General features: G+C 46.1%; 1 protein-coding gene and 1 long non-coding RNA gene across 11 annotated transcripts in view; one reads left to right on the forward strand and one right to left on the reverse strand.

The window, feature by feature from the left end:
• Positions 1-25,134, forward strand: part of Rbp6 (RNA-binding protein 6) — a 626,456-nt gene that overhangs the window by 67,639 nt on the left and 533,683 nt on the right. The gene's annotated exons all lie outside the window — the stretch shown is intronic.
• Positions 405-12,983, reverse strand: LOC113465263 (uncharacterized). The gene is made up of 3 exons (XR_003390103.1): positions 12,390-12,983; positions 10,986-11,251; positions 405-1,198 (listed from the first exon to the last, which is right to left on the reverse strand). It is a non-coding gene; the product is annotated as an uncharacterized LOC113465263 (long non-coding RNA).

The following is a 25,134-nucleotide window of genomic DNA, read 5'->3' on the forward strand; positions in this document are numbered from 1 at the left end:
CCGTTATAGGGTGGAATTTTGGAAGGCATACTGCACACTAGTACCGGTACCCACACACTCATACTCATACCGCACACCGCACACACATACTGGGATGGGATGGGAAAAGGGGTGTCTCGACCGGCCGATCGAGTGACTCGAGGAGCGTCGGGGCTCTGTATTTATACCCTCTCGGCGATCGACGGTTTGGGCAAAATGACGTATGCGCAAAATGATTGGCTGATTCTTAAGAGGCTCGGCTTCTGATTTGCATATTCGTTTCCTCTCGCATTTATCGATAATCGGGCAGCATTTTTTGGGTCATTCCAAATGGAATGACCATTTGACCACTGACTTTAAGTACCCACCCCTAGGATTGGTCATTCGGTCATCTGGTCAAGGATCGTGAAATAAAAATGCCAATATTCATTTCCAATAATTTATTAATCAAAATTATTGATATTTTTACAATAAATTAGTTTCGGAACAGAAGATATTGGTTTCAACAGCATGTCGTTCACTCAATGTTATGTTTTCGGTTTTCGGTTTGGTACTTTTGGGATTGACTGTATAGCCAATACATCCTTAATTCCAATGGAAGTTAAGGTTATCAAAGTTAAAATCAGTGTGCACATGCGTCTATGTATGTGCATCTGAATACTCGGCTCTCGCACGAAAGAAATTCTTAAGAATTAGTTCCATCAGCTCCTCCTCTACCATCTCCGATATTCCGTGAAGTGAAAACACGGTGGGTTGCATCTCCTCGCCATGGGGCATTAAATACGTCTTCCTCCGTGTTATCGTGAACGCGGCACGTTCATCAACGCGCGGCCGAGTTTGTCAGATTCCCGACCCGCGATAAAGGGTTTCGGAGCTCGAGCTGCACTCGGTATGTATCGCCGACCCGTTACTCCGCGAGGCGGCCTCGTGGATCTCTTCGCCGGTGCGATGCGCGGTGTTTCCGCGTGAAGTAAATTTTCCCCTGTACGGGCAGGGTACGAGCATCCGAGTGGCGGCGGTGCGTAAGCCTCTGCGAAATCCGTGCAAACGTAGTTGCGCTACCGCCGCGCTATCTGATCGCTCGTAACAGCCCCGACAGACGATGCATCCCAATGCAACCGGCTTTTTCTTACTTCTCTGGTTGTCGTTGCTTTTTCGAGAAGCGAACTTTCTTGTCGCGAACGCCGTAAAAGGTGCCCCTTCGCAGTCGCAGTGAAAGCTGTAAAATTTCGGAGTTTACGATTGCATGCAGGAATTTTGTTAACTTCTCTTGGAGAATTTCGAATCTTGACGGGAACTTGGGGAAAACACGGTCGATATCATTTTCATTGCATAGACTTCGGTTTTTGGATAACGGTAGTAACGAGATGAGAAATGAAAATTGGTGACTCGTATTCAACATTTAAATGGGATATCTTGATGAAGAGAAAATTTATGCGGGGACGTTCATTTATGGTTCAGGACTTGATTACAACTTCGTAATAGACGAGTTCTTAACAACCGACCGGTACGATGCTAGGCTCGATTACAGAGAAACGATGAAACTATTTTTCATCCGATCACGCACACGATTTACATTTGTACTTTCCTGATTAATGATACGGCGGTAAGAGTGAAATGAATGGGGAGTCTTCTTACAGGAAGGAGTAGTAAAAAATCTCTGCCACTACCTTAAGGCATCGTTTAATTTTTTGCTGGGCAAACATGTCTGACATCTCTCTACCGTCACAGTTGACGAGATATCTGATTGAAGCGATATGATATAATAAAACTGGTTGAATCGTGTACGAAATCTCATGTCTTTCCACGTATGATGATTTCTTCGAATTCTAACATTCGAATCCAGTGGCAAATTAATTTTGTTTTCCATTTTCTCATCAGAATTGTTTCTGTTTTGTAACGTTTCACTGGTATTTCCATGCGGATACCGTTGCCGTCGAAATGCGAACAATGAAACTGGGTAAGTGGGGCCTCGAGGCAGGCTGGATTCTCGGCCACTACGTCGCTTCAAGATTAACCAGATAAACTGATAGCTGCTTGAACACGTATCTTACAATTTGCTTTTAACGTTAATGAAGACCGACTCCTTCCAAAGGGAAGAGCTCGCTGGTTAGCCTTCTGACCGACGGGAAATTAATCACTTACAAAAAGTTGCACATTTATTAAAATACGGTCGCATATGCGCGAGACCAGCAACGATACGAAGTAAAAATCGTTTTTACGATTAGTTTGTTCGTCTGAACCATTCGGAAATCAATTTTAATTCACCGTTCTAGGAGCGAGTTTATTTTTGAACTCTTTTCTTGACGATACGGATTACACAATGCATCCAATGGGGTGAACGCAAAGGGTAAGCCATACAGTCGCTTCCTCATCGACTTCCAATAGGTATTTTATTCTTTCCCGTCGGGAAAGGGGAGAGCAGGCGTATAGGCAATCTGAAAGTTGGAAAAGCGAACGGCCAAACGGAAAGCGCGGTAGTTGTTTACGAAGACAGGCGCGCTGCGAAGACTAATGAGATTCAGCTTCCTTTCTTCATTAAGCCACCCACTGTATCCGACAAACACACGGTGCCGCCGTGAAGCGTGAGCGCAGGGATCCTCATTCGACCGCGTCTCAAACATCACGGAAGTAATTTAACCCGAAGCGTCGACGCGACGGTGTCGATGCCCCGGGGCCAAACGAGCGTTTACCATTGGATTTTAATATACCTACCCCGACCCGTTTAATATACCGTCGGCGTGGAATCAACGCGACGCGACAGGGAGAACGGCCTCGTAAAGAACGAAGTGCGACGCTCGGCCGTGTGTGGTGCACCGGACAGGCGGACAGTCTTGCCCGCTTATGTAAGCGACGATAAACACGCTCCGACGGGAGCCAACGCGCCGGTGCTACTTTTTCCTCTCGAACAAAGCTACGTCGCGGCGCGAAACTATCGCGCGGAACGCGTTATCCCTCTATCCGAGGGCTTATCTATGGAAATGCAATACCTTTCTGCAGTGAAACTGCGCCGGAGTTACGTCTTAATGTCTCATACGTATGTAGCGTATTTCGCGAGATCGTCGCCTCGTTCGAAGCCGAGAAATAGCTTTTCTTCTTATGCAGATTCCTGACAAATTTCAGAGAATTTCTTAGATTTTCGTTTAAAAACATCTCCTCCTTCCTGGATGTATTTGTGTCAATTTCAGTTTTACAATGCAACGTTCCAGTCGACTTTCTTTGGTAATCTCATTTTGTGCGAAGCTTCGTTCGTTTCACGATGCAACTCAACGATTCGTCTTTCTTCGAGCTCACAGTCTGGATCCGTGTTCGTGCTTAGCAGGTTAGCCCTGCTACTCGAAGGTGTATAGGGCAAGCGATCGTAGGTCACTTGGGGGCACTTGATAGAGATAATTGCCTCGTTACTGGGGCGGTACAGCGCGAGACACGACGCGATAATGTGCTGTCGATCAAAGCCAATGGGCAGCAGGTCCTAGGTTCAGGACGGCGGCGTGGCAAGGCGATCCGGTTGCTCAGAATCGTCGGTGTACATGTTTAGTTATGCAATAGCTGGACGTATAGGTATCTGGCGCTGTAGTGCCGTCTTCTCTGTTACATTGTTTCCGTCTTTTCTCCGTAATTTCTCGGGGATCAGTCGGTTCGCGTGTATGCGAAGAGTTTAAGACTGCGATTTTTAAATAATGTTGGAATTTACTGCTCAATCAAACGTATGTCCGAAGTACTTACAACTCGATTGACCGAGTGAGCTAAATTATTTATAAATTAAAACTCGAGACTCGTGATTGAATTATACAAGAACGGTTCATTTATATCGCCCACGAAAAAACGTACAACTTGCAGCTCGACTCTTGTACCGTTTCATCCGTCCGGATCTGACAAAACAAGCGGGCGATTCGCGAAGAAGTGTATTGTACGCGCGGGAACGAAAGAAAAACGCGATCATCGCGGTTCAAGTATCCGTCTGTGTCGTTCGCATTTTCTGCATCGACTGTTTTTCCCTATTCTAGCTCGGTGGTTCGTGCATCGAACCAAGCGGTGTACCAGCAAAAAGTCGGATACGGTTTTAGGCGCAACAGGGTTTTGCGAACCTACCTACCTGTCTGGCTGCGTATTTTCGCAGTTCATTCCGAGCGTGACTCGTTCGGTCTGCGTGACAAAAAATTCAATTTTTCGTCGCCGCTCGCTCCTGCGCGCGTCCTAGCCTATTTATTCCCGTGCTATCCCTAGACGAGCGGATGAAAGTTTATACGGACCGAGTTCTCGGTTTACCTTTGTCCGTCATTTCCAGCTCGATTTACTGTAAATTGCCACCGTGATCCATGCATGTTTTTATGCCGACCGTTAAAGTGCTGCGGATCAATTCGATTGCATTTGATCGCACCCGTAAATGTATATATATTTCAGCGTAAACAGAATTTCGACGTGTGCTTCCGTGGAGCACAGAGTTAAATAACAGCTATTCCTGGTCGTTAACTTGAATTACATGAAAAAACGTCATTTTATAGTCAGACTGTCTTATAAAACGCGATTTATAAATAATTATGTTTTCACGGTAATTAATTTGATGTTTCCGTCGAAGCTTGTTACTGTCTACTTGAAGCAGAAAAATATCGCGCACCGTTATTGTCGGCAACTTATTACCGTTCCGAACGACTTGAACAGTAGTTAAGATTAAATATTGAGAAATCGATGGCACGAGCTATCTTGGAAAGAGTCATTTCCACTCGGGATCGCGTAACTTTCCCGTGTCCGCTGCGACGTCGTCCGCGAACCCGGCCAGATCTGGAACGTCCGAGGAGAAATCAAACAGAGATGGCAAGTGAATTACACGCACCGTCGATGCATCGCTGGAATCGTTCAATAAATTAACTTAATAGCTGGAGTTATGCAAGCGCAGCCTAACCCGTATACGTCAGTGGTCACGAACCGAGGGTGGGAGGGGACGGTAGAAGCGGACGACGATTCTACATCTTCCTTAGGATCGTTTTCGATCTGTCGCAATAAAAGTTGCACTCCGCGAGTTTTCGTTTCCGTGGGAGGATGTGTACACGCTGCTTAATATCAGCGGAACTTGAATTTCATTAAGCGTCGATCGAGGCGGAAACTTTCCGCGGAAGCATCGATAAATCGTAACTGTTGATCGTTAACCCGACGTTTCTCGTCCCCCATCGCTTTCTTCAATCGTTAGCTCGGTAACGCGAGATGCAATCGAGAAGTTCGTTTAACGTTCGAGTGATACTTCAATGATCAAGTACAGCCGCGAACCTCTTCCGTGTTTTTTCTTTCTTTTCTGTCATTGTTGTGTTGACGGGAATCTGGTACCGGTTAGTCGTTGATCATCGTTGGGGACAGGCTAGAATTCCTCGGCTGCTTGTTATTCATTCTAATTGGATTTACTAAAATTATGATATTAAATTTTAATCGATTGAGTAGAACGTCAGTTGAGTTTTGCCCTACGTAACGCAGTTCTACGTCCACCATTCTTCTATCTGTATCTGAATTTAGACGTCGTTACAAACACTGATTGTCTTTAATCGTCCGTCTTTTTGCTCGCCAAATTCCATTGTTTTCGGCCGCGATGTTTCACTGGAAATCAGAACACGGCTCATCGTGCGGCTGCCGCGTAACTTCCGACTTAGGCTAACGCAGTTTAAGTTTACTGAGTAACGAGAATCAGCGCTTTGTGCGCAGCCAGAGTCGTTGACTCGTCCATTTTTACTTTAAACGACCTTCCTCCGCGACCGGATTCGCCAAACTCAGGTGATGTACAATCGCGACGAAGAACTTGGGACAAAGTTACGGTACGTCGCGCCGGCACACCGCGCGCACCGCCCGCCCGGGGCAGGATCTCTCGAGTTCGTAGGTTATTACGAGGCGCACTCTGCTCGTGAAAGTCGATCAAGCCGTGGATGAACAAGAAAGTTAACCTCTCAGTTTAGATCCGGTTTGCATATCCTTGAAGGGAAGAAAACAAATCCAGCGTTTTGGGAGGCCAAAAGATTATGCAAACACTGTGATTTCTTTTATGATAATATATCATATGGAATAGGTTGTTAAGAATCGACAGGATAATATAATATTTATTAATCCTATTTCAAAATCTTTGAAACACTGAACACCGGAAGTATACAAAATTCAGGCGGATTGCATTTTAATCAAATTATCTTTTACTTAATAACACATAGACAACCTCGTTCTGTTCACGTACTCTTGGTCTCTCTCGAGCCATTGCTATTCTCGGAGAGAAGCGTCGAGTAAACGGACGAAGCACGTGTGCGGGGGATGATATTTCTTTGTCGGCCCACAGGCAATCAACTAATCTGTCGATCTTCATGAACGCGTTAATTACCGAGGTCGGTGCGGCGCGGCGTTTTCTCCACGACCGATTCTCCCAGTGAAGACGAGTCGTTTCGTCGGCTGACTTCGAGTTATCGGACCCGGCTCGTCAGCATTTTTAAAACACACACGCAATTGTATCGGATCTCGTTTAATTACGACCCAATTACCTCGATTTTTATTCTTTCCTTCTCTACCGCCGACCGATCGTGCAAAACACAACTGCGTTTTTTATGCGCACCGACGGAGTTTATGCCCTGCTGTAAATCTCCATGGAAATCGGCCGCAGCGAAACAACGCAATGGGATCGTTATCGCTTTGAGCGACAATAACGATCTTAATTGTTTGACCGGTATTTGAAAACACGAACGGGCTCCGCGTTGCATTCCATTCCCAATCGGGAACGACCCAATTGCGTACGCTCTTTTTGCGATAGCTAATTTATTCACGCTTCCTCAGTATTATTTGAAAAACAAATGACAGATCACGATAATGCATTGTCGTTCTAGTAAATCCTCAAAGTTAAATTAATTATCTACGCTTGACTTTTTTAAATTGACTTAAATTCTATAGTATCTGAAGAGTAACTCAAAATTATTTCTAGTTCAATTCCCCTGTTTTACTAAAAGCAAACGGTCTCACCTGGATCAGTAAATCCCCTAAACGGGTCAACTGTCTCCAGCGGCTAATCACGACAAAAGACGCGTTTAAATTGGCTGCGTGTTCGCCCCGTGACCGTAACAGCGTCACCGTTACGAATAATCCATGCTAAATGATCGGAGCCAGCGTCTACTACCACTTGAGCACGAAGGCGCGCGTAATGGCGATCGTTGTCCGATATCGATTCACCCACGAACCGTGTACACGTCTTTCTCAAGAAGCGTGTCGTAAAACAGCTTCGAGGCCTTGTCCCTCGAGGCGAGAAACAGTTAAAAACGTTAGATATTTCCTTGAAAGAGATCTAATGAAATTGCACGAGCTAATAAAGATACAATGTATTGTAATCATTGGAACAGAAGTCGTATCAGATCGAGAAATCTTATTTGAAGTAGTAACGCGAGCCTTTATGTTTTTCAATTTATAAACTGTAATTCAAAATTGAACCCTAATTTTGGTTGCGACTTGAGCAGATTTTTTGGTCGACCACGGAACTTCGGGCCCTTTGGGTGTTTTCGAAGAACGAAGGATGATAAAAACGCGGAGCGCGTTGCGGTCGCGAGAAATGTACGGGTCTCGGTTTACGAGTACAAGCGGAGGGGCGACGCTAGGCGACGCGAGTACACGAAGGGCGCGGCGGATTATGGGGATTTGCGGTCGGCAGGTCGCGAAATTATACCGTGAAGCGAGAACAAAAGAGCGAACGGTTCGTACGTCCATCCAGAAATTTTATGGCGCCGCTCAGGGTACGGGGAGCGCAGTTTAACATCAATTAAACCGTCTAAAAGCTGCCTCTCGCCTGGCAATGAGCGAATTAATTCTCTTATTTAATGCGAGCTCTTTTTGTGTTCGCTTATTTTTCCCCGCTTCTATTCCCGCCTGTCTCTTCGTAGGATAATATTTTTCATCGTTCGTACTTTTTCGGGATCATTTTTCAGTCTTTTTTCTGGAAATTCTCGTAATATATTCAGAGTCAGGTGAGGCTAGATAACGTCAGTTTGCACGAACGATTGATACACGGCAGTGAGAAAGGGGAAGTTAAGGGACGGAAAAGATTGCACATTTTCATCGTTCGCGAGGAAAGCTCGCGCGAGTTATCAACGCCTCGGCGCGAGTCGTAAACCGAGGTACAATGACGCGATAAAAATTCATCACGTGTTAAGAGGCATCGGGGAGGGAAAGTAGAGAAAAAGGTAACGGCTCGGAGGCAGGAAGAAGAGGCCGAGGAAGACGGTATCCACTTTAAACGGAACTCGCGACCCTTTGCTTCGGGATCATTTATGACGTTTAAAAACTCGTTAAAAAGTTGGTCGATGCGAACGGGTATAGATCCAACGGCTCCCTCCCCCTCTTATACCTCGTGCCTTGATCCATGCTACTTTCCGCGCGCCCCTTCTCCCTTTCTCTATCTGCCACGGCATGGGGATTATAAAAGTTTGATAAGGCGATAAATAATTATCCTCAAACCCATCGCGAGCTGTGGCTAACTCTTGAGTTGCTCTACAGTTTTCAACCCTCCCTTCTACTCTCCCACGTTTCTATTTTTTTTCTCTTTCCAAGCTGTTCCTGCTCCACGCCCATTTTTCCTATCGCTGCTATTAACTCGTCCAGCTGGTTATATCCTTTTTTATTGTTTCGACTTCGAACCTTTTTCTTTCAGTAATGAAACGTCACGCTCTTCAGAAGACCTTTTTCTCTCTTGATTCCTTCATTGCAGATTTTCATTCATTCATACTTTCCATTGCGGCAAGCGTCAATATTTTATAAAAGATGCCATAGTACATCTACTAGTGAAAAGATAAGGTAACTTGATAAATTACTGAATGCAATCAAGCAGAAAATATCGCGTGCACGCTGTTGCGCATCCAACAATTTTTGCAACCTCCGCGCTGCAACCTTTCTTACCTATTCCTGTTCCCCTTATCTCCTTGCTTGCTTGCACTCTGGGTATCTCTCTTCTCGACCTCCCACATATGTCTTCCCTCTTAGTCCCATTCTTTAACTTATCTTGCCAAACTCGTTTCTTCGGCACTTTGTTCTTCAATTTTTCCCTCTATTTTTTGTTCTTCCAGGAACCCCGCGTAATCTCTGCGTGTTTATCTTCTCCGCTCGTTCTTCTCATTATCTTCCTCCTCTCTCTACATCGCTTAAACTTCTTCCTGAATACAACTCCTTATTTGCGCTTCTTCTCTGTCAACCAATTCACCTCTCCTTCTGAGTTTACCCTCGCTCTTCTCCTAAACACTGGCTATACCCCCTTCTTCCATTTTTTCTCCGTTTTCTTGATGCTTCAATCTACCCGCGCTCCCCCGCAATTCTCGGCCGTTCTCTTCTCACGATCTCTCGCGAGCCAGCTACGTTTACCGAGAAACTTTCCACCGCTCGGTGCACTCCGACATGCAAGGGCGAGCGAGTAAGGGTCTTGCGCTTGTACGAACGCGACGGGTACCTATGTCGACGTCGGCGATATTCGCTGTCGTATCCAAACGCTGCGTCTCGCTTCTCGAGCTTTACGACCGCTATCGAGCTTCGTGACCGGGAACTCGAGCCGAGGGTCCGTGGATTTTGGACTCTCACCGTCCGAGGGGAATCACCCATCTCCTCTTCTCTGTAGGCTATAATTTTCATCCCCCGCCATCGGCCGGTTATACACCCGCGATTCCGCGCGTTAGGTAGGGACTTATTACGTACAACTTTCGTATGACCGCCCGACTGGAGAACCAACACAGGAACGGTTTCGTGCACGATTTATTCGTGGCTCGAGTCGCCCCCAATTTCATAACCGAGCAGCTTTCATCGAATAACTGGAGATCACAAGACAAGTCGTACAAGTTCGTACTTACAATTAGACAGCCTTTTTTATTAGGCAATTACAGGTAATGGCTGAAGTATGATAAATGAAGAAATCTAATCCTACCTATCTGTAGTCTCTCAATTTGATATATCATTAATTAAATCATACTGTTGGACGTGAATTCGTGTACAAAGCCGTGGTCAACAGGATAAATTTGAACTTTGTTCTCAACATACACAGCTAAATTCACTTCCAATAATTCACACAGATATCATTACTACTTTAATGAAACGTTCAGGTTGCCTCCGCTAACTAAGTATATCATATTATCATGTTCGTACCTCTACTCGTTTTATACAATTCTCTGAGCTACGATCAGGTTCTCTATTATTCACTGATTCCGTGTCGTAATTCGTCGATGATCCGGGACAATAGTCGAATGCATCTTAAGACGGGGGAACCGCGTGGAAAAGAGCGCGGAATGGAAGGACAGCGGGGGCGAGGAGACTGCATGGGTAGTGGCGCGGACAAGAGGAGGGTAAATCGTTGCATCGGTAATGGCCGCCATTGTGGCTTGATGAGGCGACCGTGTGTGCGTGCAGATTGCCATTGTGTGAGTCCCATCGAGCATTCAGACGACGCCGGGGGGTTGGCGGCGGCGGCGTGCAATTCGGGGGTGGCTCGAAACGCCGGCGCTATCGGTCGGCGCAGGATAGCAGTAGGTAGCTCTACGGATTATGCAGAGCCGGGAGTTAGCCTTCTCTGTCTCCACCTCTGGTACCCATCGGACAGAGACGGCGCGAGGGGAAGTCGAAAGGGGGTGGCGCGACAGAGAGAGTGATACGTCGAGTAAACGCGTGCACACGAGTGTGCAGTGCGCAACGTGTGCAAGCGGTTCCGTTCGCGGTTCGCGACAGCGTCTGCGCTCGCGCGCCAACGACAGCAGGTAGCTAGAGCTAGGAGCTCTAGAGTGGCTACGAGAGGAGTCCTGCTGGATGGCTAGACCCCTAGCTAGCTAGCTAGCTCGCGGAGCACGGCGTCGGTCGTGGGACAATTTATATGCTAATTTATATGCGCTTAATAACGATGTCCGACGATGCTTACCGACACGCCCTTCGGGCGGTGCCCGCCGCCGATTAAATCGATGCGAGCGTTGGCCCGCGCCGATCTCTCAGTCGAACAGCTCGACCGCTTCTGCGTTACGCCTCTACGTACGTACCTGTGCTCTAGCCGGCATGTTCCGATGGCGGTTTTTCCTTCGAATTTAGGGACTCGTTAGAACGATCGAATTGGACTGTCACGATGGAGTGGCTGATCGTATCCTGGTCATGGATCCGACGCGACGTGACGTTTCAACCGCAAGATGGAATCGACGGTGACGGTAATCGCGGCCGGGTACGTCGACAGGTTATTACTCCGTTGTTTGTCGTTCTCGTTCGACCACTGTGATTGCATAACAAATGGGAATCTGCTACTGGAACACGGCTGAGAAAATAATTCGAGACCCGTTCACAAATTGGAATTATTTCTACCAAAAACTGTTTATTGACATAGTCGTAAGTTTCACTATGGTCACTCGGTAATTACGTTTGACCCGCGTGGTGACCGAATCTAGCCGCTGAATGGGTGAATGATGGTAAAAGTCATGGAAGAGAGCGGTGGAGGCGCGCATGACTCGACGTGTAACAGGTTGCAGCGATGTAAAGTAATTAAAGGCGGTTCAATTAATAGAGTTTCAAATGCGAACGCGGATAGGTAAGCAGACTCGCGTTCCGGCGATCAGTTCGTTAAAGGGATTCGTAACGTTTAAAGCTGATGAACATTGGCGAGCGTATTTACCGCGTGTAAGCGCGAATTGCTCGAACGAGAGCTCTCGATATCTGTTCGCTTCGTTTTACCTATCGCGCGGCACGTCAAACGTTGTTTCGACGTATTTATTAGAAAGAAAAACCGGCATCGAATTTCTGTCGAGGATCTATCGAACAAACTTACCGTTCGAAACCGAGTTCCACGAGTTATTCCCAACTTCGGTTGGAAATCGTAGACAAACACGTCGAACGATCCTTTATCTCACTCTCTCTCTCACTCTCTCTCTCTCTCTCTCTTTCCATCGAAATCTACACACGCGTATATAACTGAGAAGTTCGGGAAACTGCGTTTCGAGAAAAACGATTTCGGTGTTTCGCCTGTCACCGCGTATCGCGATGTTTCTGTCTTCCGGAAGCCGCAACAATTTCGGCAAGTTTCACGTGGAATGGTAAAAATCGAGATGCGAAACCAGTACCGTGTCATTGAAATATGTACAAATACTTTTGAAAGGCATACGAAATAGAATGAAATAAAATTTCTACTATAAAATCCTTTCAATCGTACATTTTCATTACACCAGGGTATACAATTGTCGGTGATCAACATTCGTTTCTACCTACACTATTTCTCATTATCGTTATCTGAGATTTGCATTCCAACTCCGCGGAGCAAACGGCAAATATGTACACACAGCGAAACCACAGGCATCTCTGCCGAACGCGCAAGTGCACAACTTAAATCGCAATTAAACCAGCATAGAAGCTTCGCACTGTTACGCCAGTCTAGGCACACACATACGCAGCTACGTACGTACCGGCAGATGAATGTAGCGGCATTAGCCTGCGAGATGCGAGTTCCTCCCGCAAATTGCGCCGTCGAGACGCGAGCCCATCAAACTTCTCAAAGACTCGGCCTTGCTAATTGATGTGCCCATTTGATGCGAGGCGCGCATCCAAGAGGTCGGATCGAGGTTCTGCCTCGCTGCTAGAATCTTGGACCACCCGGTAGGAGACCCAGGGTGTACGTTACAGGAGAACCTCCGATCTCGTTTGTTCGATCCCGGTGTGGTAGCGAGGGCATCGGGATCGTGGCAGAAACCAGTTCGTGTCCCGTGTCGGTCTTGAACCTTCCCGGGATCCTGCTCGTGGTGGTCCTGTTACTCGATTTTTCCCTGTTCCGTCCCGGTTCACTCGGGCACGGGTTGCGTCACGTCAATTCGGTCGGCACGTACATTAAGTTCACGAGAAATCAGGCAAACGCCGTTAGCTCCGTCCACGAATTGGCTCCCCGTTGAGACTGTAATGTATCACGTCGTAAATCTAAGCCTGCAGCGTTTGGTGACGCCGGTTGTTGCTACCGTTTTCCGAGTTCTTATCTCTCATTTGGTCTTCGTTCGGTTCTCCTTCGGTTTTCCTTCGGTTTTCGCGTTTGACGTTATCGAATGTAAAAGAGAATTGTTCAGTGCGTCGGTAGACGGGGAGGATCCGGTAGACATAAATTACGAAACTGACAAGCGACGATTAATCCTACTCGAGTAATGATCGTAAAGATCGAGACATCCATCATTACCTGCTAAAACAACGAATTAGCGTTATCGCTGTTCTGTTAGGACATAGATTAGACTTCGTCCGGTGTCAGTCGAGCATCATTATCCTACTTTTAATAAACCAGCTATTACTGTTAAAGATACCATTTCCACGCTAGTCCACCCACGCGGTCGTTAAATTAGTCATGTTAAAATATCGCCCATCGTGAGTAAACGTTATCGTTCAAAGTGTATTCGATACCGGCCGTGTATAAATTAAGTTATTAGAAGCTGTAATTAGCGAAACGAGGCATACGAGCTGGAATGAGGCGATTTCACGGGAAAGGTAGTCGCCGCACACCGGTTCGGCAGGTTTTTTCGCTCGAGCCGAGCGTTTCTGATCGACGCGATGCGACGCGGAGCGCCGGCGTTCGCCTTGATCTCTTCGATAGGACCGAAGTACATCACAGTGTTCTTAAGATTCTTCAGTAAGTTCCTTCGTTGAGTCACGGGAAAGTCCCAGCGCGCATTTGTCAATCCTAGTATCCGCTGTTTGCTTATCATTTATATCCTCCTTATTATATTCATCGCGCATAAGGTTTAAGATTTCTTACTTCGCAATCAACTTTCCTCGCATTTGTCCAATTCCTTTACAAACTCGTTTAGCTCGAAAGACATATTTCCCCGCTTAATAAAAATGTGCCTCCGGTCGCCTCGGGCGAACCAGTGGCATTGTGGTGACAGAGTATGTTAATAAACCACTCGAATAACCACGATCCCTTCTTAGAAGGCATCAAAGCGTGGAACGTATCCTGATAAATTTTGCTCGCAAAACGTCGAGCAAGCGGTGATAGCTGTTCATTGTACGGCCGCGACGTGATTTAGGTCCGCGCAAACAAAGGTAGTTTCGAAAGAAAATATTTTATAACGTCGTTGACTTTACCGGCGCGCGCTGCCAAAGAGAAGATCGTCGATCTCGTAGGCAATCTTCGTTCGGAATTCGCGATTATAATTTATACCGAAGCTCGCGGCCTGTGTGGACTTTGGGTATACAAAGACATTATAGAGCGCGCGGCAGTCATGGGACGAGAAAGAAAGTTAGAGAGTGAGAGAGAGAGAGACGGAGGGAGAGACTGACTCGATGGAGTTCCGTAAAGAGATTTTCATTATGAATGCTGGAGACTGAAAGACACTGTTCTGCGAGAGGTTATGAAAATTTAACACGCCAGAACTCTGGTTTCAGCCAGATCGCGACAAACCGTTCTATCCATTCTCGCACAGCCAGTTTCGGTTCCCCAGTCTCTCTTTTTCCTTCGCCGTTTCTACTTTTCCCGTGGCCTCGTTCCTCTTTCTCGTCATCTGCGATAGTTCTGACTAATAAATACGAGGAAAAGAGGCGTGTATTACTCGGTAAAATGGTTTTATCCCGACGAATAGAAAATTTTACATTCCTTAATGGCGACGTTAATGGCGAACGAAGACGTGGATTTCAATTTGCAGCATTAAAAGCAACATTTTAAAAAAATTTTATCGCTTTGAATTCAACCTCGGAGCTTTCATAAATTTTTATTATCGGCTTTACGTTATCACGATTGAAACAACCAATTACTCGTCGTATATTTTTATTTTGAAAAAGAAGTAGAAAATATTAAGTGGTACTCGCGAGCTGTTTAATCTCACGGTATCGTCGCTGTTAAACGTATATCATCTGAAATATCTAATGAATACAGTCAGATTAAATCTGAACTCGATCGATTCTGGTCTCCGTCAGGAAACTCCGGCCTTGCCTTTCGCCGCGGGACGATTTATTTCTGCGGCACGCCGCGCACCTGCAGGAAAAACGGCCGTGCGAAACGCGCGGCATTCCACGGCCGAATAGCGTTTTCCTGTTCGCTCGCGTTTCGGTTGTATTCGCCAGGGATTTACGGCGGAACGCGTACATAAACGAGCGCGAAATTCTTTCAGTTTCGACTGTCCACGTGGAGCAAACGACGTGTCTGAATTATGCAAAACAATTTCCACGCGCGTCTAAACCGGCTAACCGACCGATTTCGTTCGCAGACACGAATCGCGAATTACTTCGCCGACGTGCAGTCTTGTTTCCTGGACGGACATTCTTTTAAACTGTTTACGATAGCTATTCTCGTTTATCTTAACGAAAATAACGCTTGAAATTTGTTTACAACTGGAAGCTTAAATGGGAAACACTTTTTATACCTTGTAAGTGTAAAGAGGTACGTATATCCTATTGAATTCTAAAATATAAATATAAAAATTATATCGTTGAATGTTTCAAAACGAATGAAATAGTTCATTGTGTTAAAATGACAGCAGATGCGAAGGAATTTCGATGGAAAGCGTAATTCTGTTTTATTAAAAAATATCATTTTCAAAGGACGCAATGCTTGTTTGGAAAAATGGATACGTTTTCAATTCGACACCCGCGTAGGTAATACTTGATATTTTGTTATAAAACTGTAAACCGTGATGATCCATGTATAAATCTCCGGTTCAGTGCCTCGTTTTCTCCAATTTCGTTAGATAATCGCTACAGTCGAGTATTTTGCATCAACGCCACTGGTTTAAATCGATAACAAATACAGAGTTTATTCAAGCAAGTAAATCAAAATTAAAAATTTCAATTTATTTCCACGGTCGCATACACAATCGAACATTTCTCTCACTCGTTTATCGCGCGCCACACTTGGCGTTAAAAAGCAAACTCCGCTCCAATCTATTCTCCACTCAGCCGAACGAATTTTTCCTATTACAAATAACCAGGCGTCCGATCGAAGTTTGCCCCACGAATCGAACCACGGTTCCCCGAAGCCACCGCGCGAACAGGCTCGCACGTTGAAGCACGTGCTGTCAGCCGACGTACCATGTGTACCCCGCCGCCACCCACGTCACGGCCGCAACACGGTTCCTATCTCTTTCCCCGTAATCGTGAGTCGTGGTGTCGCCGAGGATTCCCTCGTTCCCGAGGAATCGCTCGAAGGCTGTTTGCCGAGGTGAAGCACGACAGTGTACCTGATCCATCGACCGCGAACGCCGACGTACCGGCGTACTCGTGCACTTGTCTCCCTTCGTCTACGCACACACCGCCGCGACGCAAGGATTCGGATAATATACGTTGACGTTACTCGAGGATAGGTACACGCGAGAAAACTGGCCGCAAAGGGAACCAGGATGACTGAGTGTGATGAACTCTGAACGAGAGACACACGTGAGTCGCGATTCGCGTTGGTGTCGAGGGATAGTCGAAGAGACGATGTAAAGCTCGAGGAGTTATTTGACGGTGTGAATGACTCGAATGATTGACTTCCCGCCGAGAGTAGGTTCCCTTAGGATTGAAAGTCGATTATGTTTTAATTAAATGAGAAGTCAGTAAGACTGTAATGCCGCATTTAGAATTTCAAACTTCACATAAGTTATGGATGATTTAAATGCGAATGGGTCAAACAATCGCACGTTTCCCGAAGATAAAATATGGATTCGTTTTAGATTCGCCATTTGCAATTGCGATCTTGAGACTCTCGAGAAGTTTATTGGTATTCACGAGATTTATTGGCATGTTTAAAGTGTGCTTTTTGTGATTCAGAAATTCCGTCCGTTATTATCCTTGAACTTTCACGTGCGAAACTGAACGTACAAATTATTCCGCATCCGAGTTTAAGTTCCAGTTTAAATTTAAATTGTTTACACGATTGTTTCGTCGCTGTTCCTCGGATATTTTTGCCCCGGAGCTTCCTTATCGCGTGAAAAGAGAGTATTCTGCAGTTTCTACAAAATCCTTGGTCTTATCGTATCTCAAACAACTAGTAACCTTAATCACCCCTTGGCTTCTTCCGGTCCCAGTAAAAGTTCGCGAGCGTTACGGATTTCCTGCTTCCCTTTAAACTGAATCTTGTCGCGAGAAGAAAACAACAGTCGCTTCGATCCGCCTTGTTTGCTTTAGAATAGAATCGGTTAAGAAAATATGGAACATTATTTAAATACTGAACTATTTCCGATCCAATCTCCAAACTGGCGAGCCAAGAGCAATCCCAAAAACTTTTCTTCGAAATATGAGACCAGTGCCATTATTGCTTCGCATAATCTATTTAAAAACTTGTTAATGCAATATTATCAACTTCTGTTCGATCGTTCTTTCAACGACGTATCCGTTCTAAATTATTTGTTGACCAATAATTTTTGGGACACGTGTCGCCGACGCCACTCCTAACACCCGAAAACAACGTGACAACGCTTCTATAGAAAAATGCCGAAAGAGGGACAAAGAAACGGAAGTCTCGGGACGATCTCGCGGCGATAACCCAGTGACACGGACCCGCGGGCGAGTTTTCTCGTATCCAGAAACTATCGTCGACCGGTATTTACGTGTAACGACGGTATTTATGTGCCGTATCGGTGTTGGTGGGTTTTATCTGGTCCGCAGCCTGATTGCAGGGTCAAGTGAGATCGCCGAGCTTATCTGTTTAACGAGTTTCCTGTTTCGACTGTTTTTCTTTCCTCCGTCCCGGGCGTTTGTTCCTTCCGAGCACGTGGAACGATTGCACGTCTTAATTCCTTAAATGGCCCGGCGAAAAACAATCTCTCAGTACCCAAGCCCGGCTGTATTTAATTGTATCCGCCGAAAAAGCTCTCGATTTCAAATGATAGCCATTGTTAGTATTTACGCCGCTTCTTTTATTGTTTTTTTTCTCGTTCGTCTAACAAAATTCTGAACCATAAATGTGAACTGAAATTCGAGAACTGAAAAATCGGAATTTACTGCGGAACATTCGGACGTTTTTCAATTTAATTCCTAACGACCGTGCGTTTAAACGTCCGTTTCAGTGGAACGGTTTTGACGAACGTGGCCTCTAAAACATACTGACAAACTTAACGTTTCGCCACCAGCAGACAAACTAAATTCGGGCCCGTGGCCGGATAATTAATCAGACCATCAAAATCCGCGCAGTTTACATTCGGATCCGCAAACACGCGACGCACAGTTTAATTGTTACAATGCATATACATAGGTGACGGCGGGGAAGGGGGCGCTTTGCTCTACAATGAACCGAGATACCGTGATAGAAACAGCCAAGTGGCATCGGGGACAAGGGTTAAATGTAAACCGTCCCTGTATAACTCGCCAGTCGGGTTCTTCAATGCAGATGACGTCGTTTCGACCATTAACGTCCAGTGTCGCCGTCGTCAAATTCAAAGCTCTCTACTGTCCGCGCTCAGGCGCGTTTCCCCGTGACTCGACGCGATGGTGCGTCAAATTCGTAAGAATTGAATTGTCTCGACGTGACGAGCCACTCCCAACGAATGATCGAGTCGCGGGACTGGTAGTTGCCTGCGTAATCTATGCTCGCTTCGCGCTGACTCGTGACGAAACGATGTTAAGGTTAAGAGGATTCGTGGGCGTTCGATGACGGTCGTTGAAATGCCGTCGCTAAAGACCATTGTGTTGTAGAGGAAGTGGAAACGTTCAGTGTCAAGAGTCAATTCATTTTTCAAGTATAACACTGAAACACTTTTATTCAGTTTTTGAGGGAATCATTCAAGAACGAAAGAATTATCATTACTGCTACAAATATGAAATATCGGACTGTGCTTTACGATAGTAGATGAATTTCTTGAATAACATTTCAATTATACGACCTGTTCCGCCTTTGCTCGGTGAAGTTCAATTTAAATCGAATGTACATTTGCATTACGATATAGCTAGTTTTTAAATTAGAGTCATGTGCGCATTAGACGGTGTGAAAAAACATGGAAATAAAGTATGCAAACAGCGCGTACGTGTATACGTAGATACTTGCCGATGGACGAGTTTGCAGGAGATAAAGCGAAAAGCTTATCAGATAACGGTGGCCGATGTTTACAAAACTGGACGTTCGGCTTTATGACAGATAAAGCTGTATCGGAAACTAAATCTGTCGGGAATTCAATAAAGACGCTTTCCAATATCAGAACAAAAGAATTTATCTTACCATCAATTTGTAACCGTATCGAATGCAGCTGAAAATAAAACGAATGCGAATTTCGTTTTTCGAACGACAATAACGGTGGAAAGTTTTTACACGCTCGTTCGATTTCGCGCATAACGTACAGCCTGTACGCGTTCACACATTATTATCCGTTCCGAATGCAATTACACCTGACTGCGCGCAGGTAATCAGCTTTATTTGAAGCTCGGCGAGATCTGCCAGCTAAATAACTAATCAGACTCGATAAATGGCAGTTCCTTGAACCCCGGGACGCGTTCTCATTGTAATGATCTCGCCGGTGCGCATTGATACCAGTCATGTATCCCGTAAGTCATGCGCGCCGATGCGGCTCATGCGAGGGCTCGCCGCTTTTGTGTTTCTCTTGTCAGTCGATTACAATATAAACGATTTATCATACTCGCACGGAGACGTTTGAAAAGCCTAAAGTATATTTCGAATCCCAGCCGCGGGACATATGCGCTCGTCGAAGGCTTGTTTGTCGAGTACCGGCCATTCTTTTCTTGCCATTTACCGCGTTTTATAGCGTGAAAGCCACATTCAGGATTCATAAACCGGTAATCAACTAGCACAATGTACAGCGACTAAATGCGTCCGTGATTTTTGATTTATTATGTATTCTGTAAGTTTTTATGAAGCGTGCGCGCATGACTGAGCGTTTCTTACGATCATAAAGTGACCAATTATAAACACAACGATCGGTATTACCATTAACATTTTCAAGCTCTTAAGGAGATCTGTACAGTTCGGAAACTCACTTCCCTACGAATTTCCTAATTAAAGAACAATAATTGCACCAATTTTCGTTGCTCACCGTCGCTCAACGTCCTCCTCTTCATCAGACGTCCCGATTGCGTCGCGACGCGTACATTCGTGTTTCGGCGGCTGCAAATTACGATTTGGAGCTCGTTATCCCGAAAGCGAACGGACCCGGCAAGATATTCCTCCAATAATCCAGCGAAACAATTATCGGCTGACAGGCCATGTAGTCGCGCGGGAAAGAAACAAAGTCGGTCGGGGGGAGGGTGAAAGCCTCGTCCTCGTCGTCGATTACGCCCCGTCCCGTCCCGTCCCGTCCCGTCCCGTTGGCTGCTTCCGCAGTCGCTCGGACTGCAACGCCGGACGATCCTCGTAATTGCATCGTGACCCGTTCTTTCGCTTTTCCGCCCGTCACCGGTCGCGAAACGAGGCTCTCGCCTCGCTCGAACCAGCTAACAGCTACGCCAGCTTTTCGTCGTTCGGTCATCCCGTGCCAGCCAGCTCTTTAACCAGCCCTTTCTCTGACCTTGTCTTTATCGGAAGACCCTTTTCGCTGCCGCTTGATGGACACAATGTCCGCTCTGCCTCGGGGCTAACCCATTAACAGCCGGAGATCTTTTAGCGTGGCTGGTTACGAGATGAGCGACGGGATCTGTCATGCAAGCGTGTTCTATATGGATCAGGAAAAAACGGAAACGAGAATTTTTTGTACCAAGTTGATTGCGTAGCATTCGACACAGGAATATGGAATAGGCATTGCTTGTTTTAAATGTTTTTCGAATTTTTAAATGGATGAGATTATTATTGTCATTTCTCTAATACATAGATCGACTTTTACTTCATTTATCACGTGCTTTTAACGTTATTAACCAGCTGGAGAGATACATAAAATTCTACTTAAAGTCTTCTGCAGTACAGGAATACATATAAAATCCTCAATTTTTATAGTCAAAGGATAAGCTTATGGCTTTGCTATAATTATTTAATGATGAGAGTTAAAAATTAAAAGCGAATTAAATACACGTACCTTGGAAATTCTATCGCAGCGAAAAACAACGGTCGTTTGCATGCGATTTTCGTTTTTCGTTTCAAGATCTCTGCGCTCTCATGTACATAGATCAAAGACAAGCGGCTGTAGATCGTTCACGCGGTTCAGAATCGGAACATAAAATACCATGGGTCGCGAAACATGTTTCTTTACGCGGTCTCACGGTGCGTCACGCAACGCGTCGGCTCGTTCCGTGACTACACGGCCCTTAGGACGCGACCGGCTCGCGAGTACGTGTAAATTGGAATCTCTCCTTTCCTCGACGCGTTTCCCGCTCGGCAAAAAGCGGAAGATCCAGCATCGCATCGAGCAGAGCGTAGCCTCGGAGAAGCTTCCGCAATGCCTCGCGTGCGTTTAACGATACCGCTGTTTTTACGTCGCGCATTTAACCGGCGCAGCGACGAGTTTATCGGACCTCGGCGGATAATCGCTTTGAAGATTGTTTGATCGCGCTTTTGACTTTTTCTTCTTTTAAACAACAGTTTCCCAGTTCTTAACTCTTTCTAAACAGTACGACTTACGTTGTGTCGTTTGTTTCAGTTGGATCAAACAGACCTGTGGATTTTCCTTAATTATTTTAAACACTATTTAAGATTGATACTTCCGTTGTCTCTATCCGGAGCAGTGTGCTCTATAGCAAGAGGTGTGAAAATTTGCATATTCCCAGTTTATTTACGATTCCGGTGTAAGTTCCCCGTAAAAATGGTTGTAAATTAGGCAGCGTGACGTTTACGCGCACGCATGCGAGGCCACGCGGTTGTTGCGGTCGGTTGCGTGGACATACTTTGCAAACAGACGATGCCTGTCGCCTTTGTCGTGAATCGAACGAACCGTTTGGAGTTGACCCGTGGATACGGCAAAAACGGGACGAAGGTAACATCTCCTCGCCAGACTTAACAGGGTTAAGGAGGAGGGCTGTTAAATATTTGTTCCGGGACGTGTACACTTTGAGGCTTCGATTGTTTTGTAACGGGCGTTTCGAAGACGGGTTTAACGATCGGCGATCGATCCTGCACGGGACTCGCGCATTCATATTTACCTGAATGCTCGGCTAACAGTGCAGTCCGAGTGTTTCGTGCTGCATTTCTTCTCGGAATTTCCAAACGGAATGGAACTCTTTATATTTTTTATGTGCATTCGAGAAATATTCATAATTATTTTGAGACACACGCATGTCACTTAAAATATTCGTCTAAATGTCACTGAGAAAGTTTGCTAAATGTAATTTAGTTTTCTCATCTGGAAACTTGACGATGAGCTGGTACTTGCAGCTTTGATAAAGTACGAGCTTACGATTATTTACAACTGAATTCGCAGAGAATTAAAAGTTTCAAAGGATTAGACGGGTTAGACTGTTTTGGATTCGAATAGGTAATGCAGGATAAAACAAGGTTTGTCTCTGCAACAGCGGCTTGTGTAGGTTAGTCGGTGTAAAGGCAGTTTCTCACGATTCTCGGTTCCGTCGTAGTTCAAACAACTTGTATCCTTAATCACCCTTCGTTTCTTCGTCGTGTCGTACTGAAAGTTCACGACCATTACGTATTTCCTGTTCCGTTCCTAGGTGACCGCGTTGTGAGTCTCAAGGGCCGACCGTTTGAACTTGTTCTCTAGTGTGTTCAATCGTGTAACTTCCTATTACTTCGTTGGATCAGACAATATTTGTTTTCGATTAAATACACGGTGCTGTACAGGGATTAATGAAATTGAATACGAGTGAATCAAAGCATCTTTTAACGTAAGTGCTACTTAATGACTAGGATTTTGTTAGCTCGTACATTCTCGACGCAGACTCAGCTAACTCTCGACCGATTCCCGTATGCCTAAACGAGGCAATCTATTCCGGTTGAACAAACGCGCATCATACGTCCATCGATCAAGGGGATTTTTCAAAATAGGACGGCCGTTTGTCGTGAAAAGGAGTCGTCGAGGGTGCAGGAAGGTAACGATCGAGGTTAACGAGATTGATTCCGCGGCGTAACAAAGGTTGCCCGGAATCGAAAGATCGGAACGAAGAATAAGAAGGGGACGACGAAGAGAAGGTCGAGAGGAGAGCCAGGACCGAGAGGCGGGAGGAGACAGGTCGAGCGTGACGAGGCTGGCTCCTCCAAAGATCGGATAATAATTCTCGACTAGGTTCAACGTCGATCGAATCTTGACGAAGCGGAAGTCCAGAGGCCTGGTCTCGGTGATCCGGAACACGTTCTTCGATACACGAACGAAGATCCTAGCCATGCGCGTATGTGTGTGCCAGCTGCTACTGTGGCAAATGACGAGATGGCGATATATTCCTGGCGAGAGGGAGAAGAAGAGACGAACGGAAGGCGAACGATAGGATAGAGACGCGGGAAGAAATGAGAAATAGGGGAAGGAAAGTGAAGAAAGAGCGGAAAGAGTTGACGCAGGAGGCGAGGTGAAGGAAGAGGAGGGGCGAGAATAGGAAGAGACGAGACCGTTTGTACGTCTAGACGCAGGTTCGTATTCGCTCTACCGTGAATCGAATAAATGGCCTCAGCCCGTCTCATCCAATGTCGTCTCCTCCTCGACTTTCCGCTACGGCAATAGCTTTCCGTTGCCGCGATGCGATTAACCTTGAGGACTTCCTTTTCTGGTGCTCGTCCCACCTCTCCATCTATCCCGTTCTGGGTTTCGTTCTAGGTACGGTCGAGTTACGGGGACTAGGTACCTTCTCGATCTTGTTCCTCGCGTCGAGGGCTGTCAACGGGCATTGCCGCGGTTCGAGCCCCCTCGTGGCTTACAACACTTCGATTTCGCGAAACGCTGCCACCTCTTGTAACGCGCTTTTCCCCACTTTTCTCCCTTGCGTCTCTTGAGAATAGGACGGTTGATATTTAGGATCGGTCTCTCCGCTCTCAGTAGCAACATTTTACGTGTCAACTGTATTCTTAACTCACGACGGAGTCACATTACATCTTTCGATAAAATTTGAAATTTCATGTTCTTGGACAGAACAAAGTATAGTCGGTAACCTCGTTAACGATACTTTCTCTCAAGTGTGCAAACGACGAAAAGAACTAAGGATCTCCGAAGAACGATTCGCGCATCTCGGTGTTCCCTGGACGATAAATCCTCGGATCACGCGTGCGGCCTTATACGTCCGTAGCCGAGCGAGTCGATTACCATATCTCGAATTTCTTCGGTCTCGAGAAGGCGGGCACGAAAGCCGCGTATCGAGAATGCGCGATCGGTAGCCCTCGTCCACGATAAATTAATTAATAATGCTCGGTCCGATAACGTCTTAATTGCCGCGATCCCTCGGAACGACGGAGGACCAAAAAGAAAGAAGCAGAACGAGAGAAGAAGAACAGGGCAGGGTAGGGTGTGCGCGACGTCGTTACGCGCGAGCGTTCGTCGTCGCGCAAACGCGTTTAATTAAATTAGCAATTAAAATGCCGGTCGGCTGGCCACCGTTCGTCGCGTCGCGTCGCGCAGGTAGCTCGACGGATCACTTCGTTTCGACTGGGAAGCGTATCAGCGAACGTACGTCGCGCAAACACGCCGCCGCGAAACGACGCGGCGACCAGTTCCGCTTTTAATTCGCGCACGGACCGATTCTATTTGCACGAAACGAGCGGATCCGTGCATACATGCGGTTGCGGCGGTTATTGCATATCAATCCGTCGATTTGCGATCGGCCGCTCGTTTCTCGAGATCCAATTCGTCAGGTTCCATTAGACTCATAGCTCGTTTCGATTTTATTATTTTCTCCTATCGCTGACTAAAAGGAGTGTGATGAATGTGTCGTGTGTCTACGCGGGTGTACATTTCTCGGCTATGTTTATTCTGGACAAATATGATTCAACTAAATAGACTACTAGAGAATTACGATATATGTTCCAAGAAATCTCATTTTCAGTGAGAGCAATTCTATTCCCGCAACTCATGGAACGTTCCATATGAACCGCGTAACGCTTCTAATCGCTGTCCGTTTTATCGTTCAATAGAATCTGTTGATGTTTACGCACACACGTGTGTCTACACGGCGTGTGCATGCAGAATAAGGGGGAGCGGGTCGAAGCTGTCTGCGGGGATCAATTTTAGTTCAGTCAATAATGCCACGAGTTTGTCGAGAGCCAACACGTTTGTGGAACGTATCCCTACGGGACGATGGTTAAAATTGACGTATAATTTGAATATATTTAGTGCGGTTCCCGTGCGCGTGTACGAATTCTTTCTGAATCAATGCGATTCTGTCACCGCTTTTAAGTAC

This window comes from Ceratina calcarata, unplaced genomic scaffold (assembly GCF_001652005.2).
Source record: "Ceratina calcarata isolate Rehan_Ccalc_2016 unplaced genomic scaffold, ASM165200v1 scaffold162.2, whole genome shotgun sequence".
NCBI lineage: Eukaryota > Metazoa > Arthropoda > Insecta > Hymenoptera > Apidae > Ceratina > Ceratina calcarata.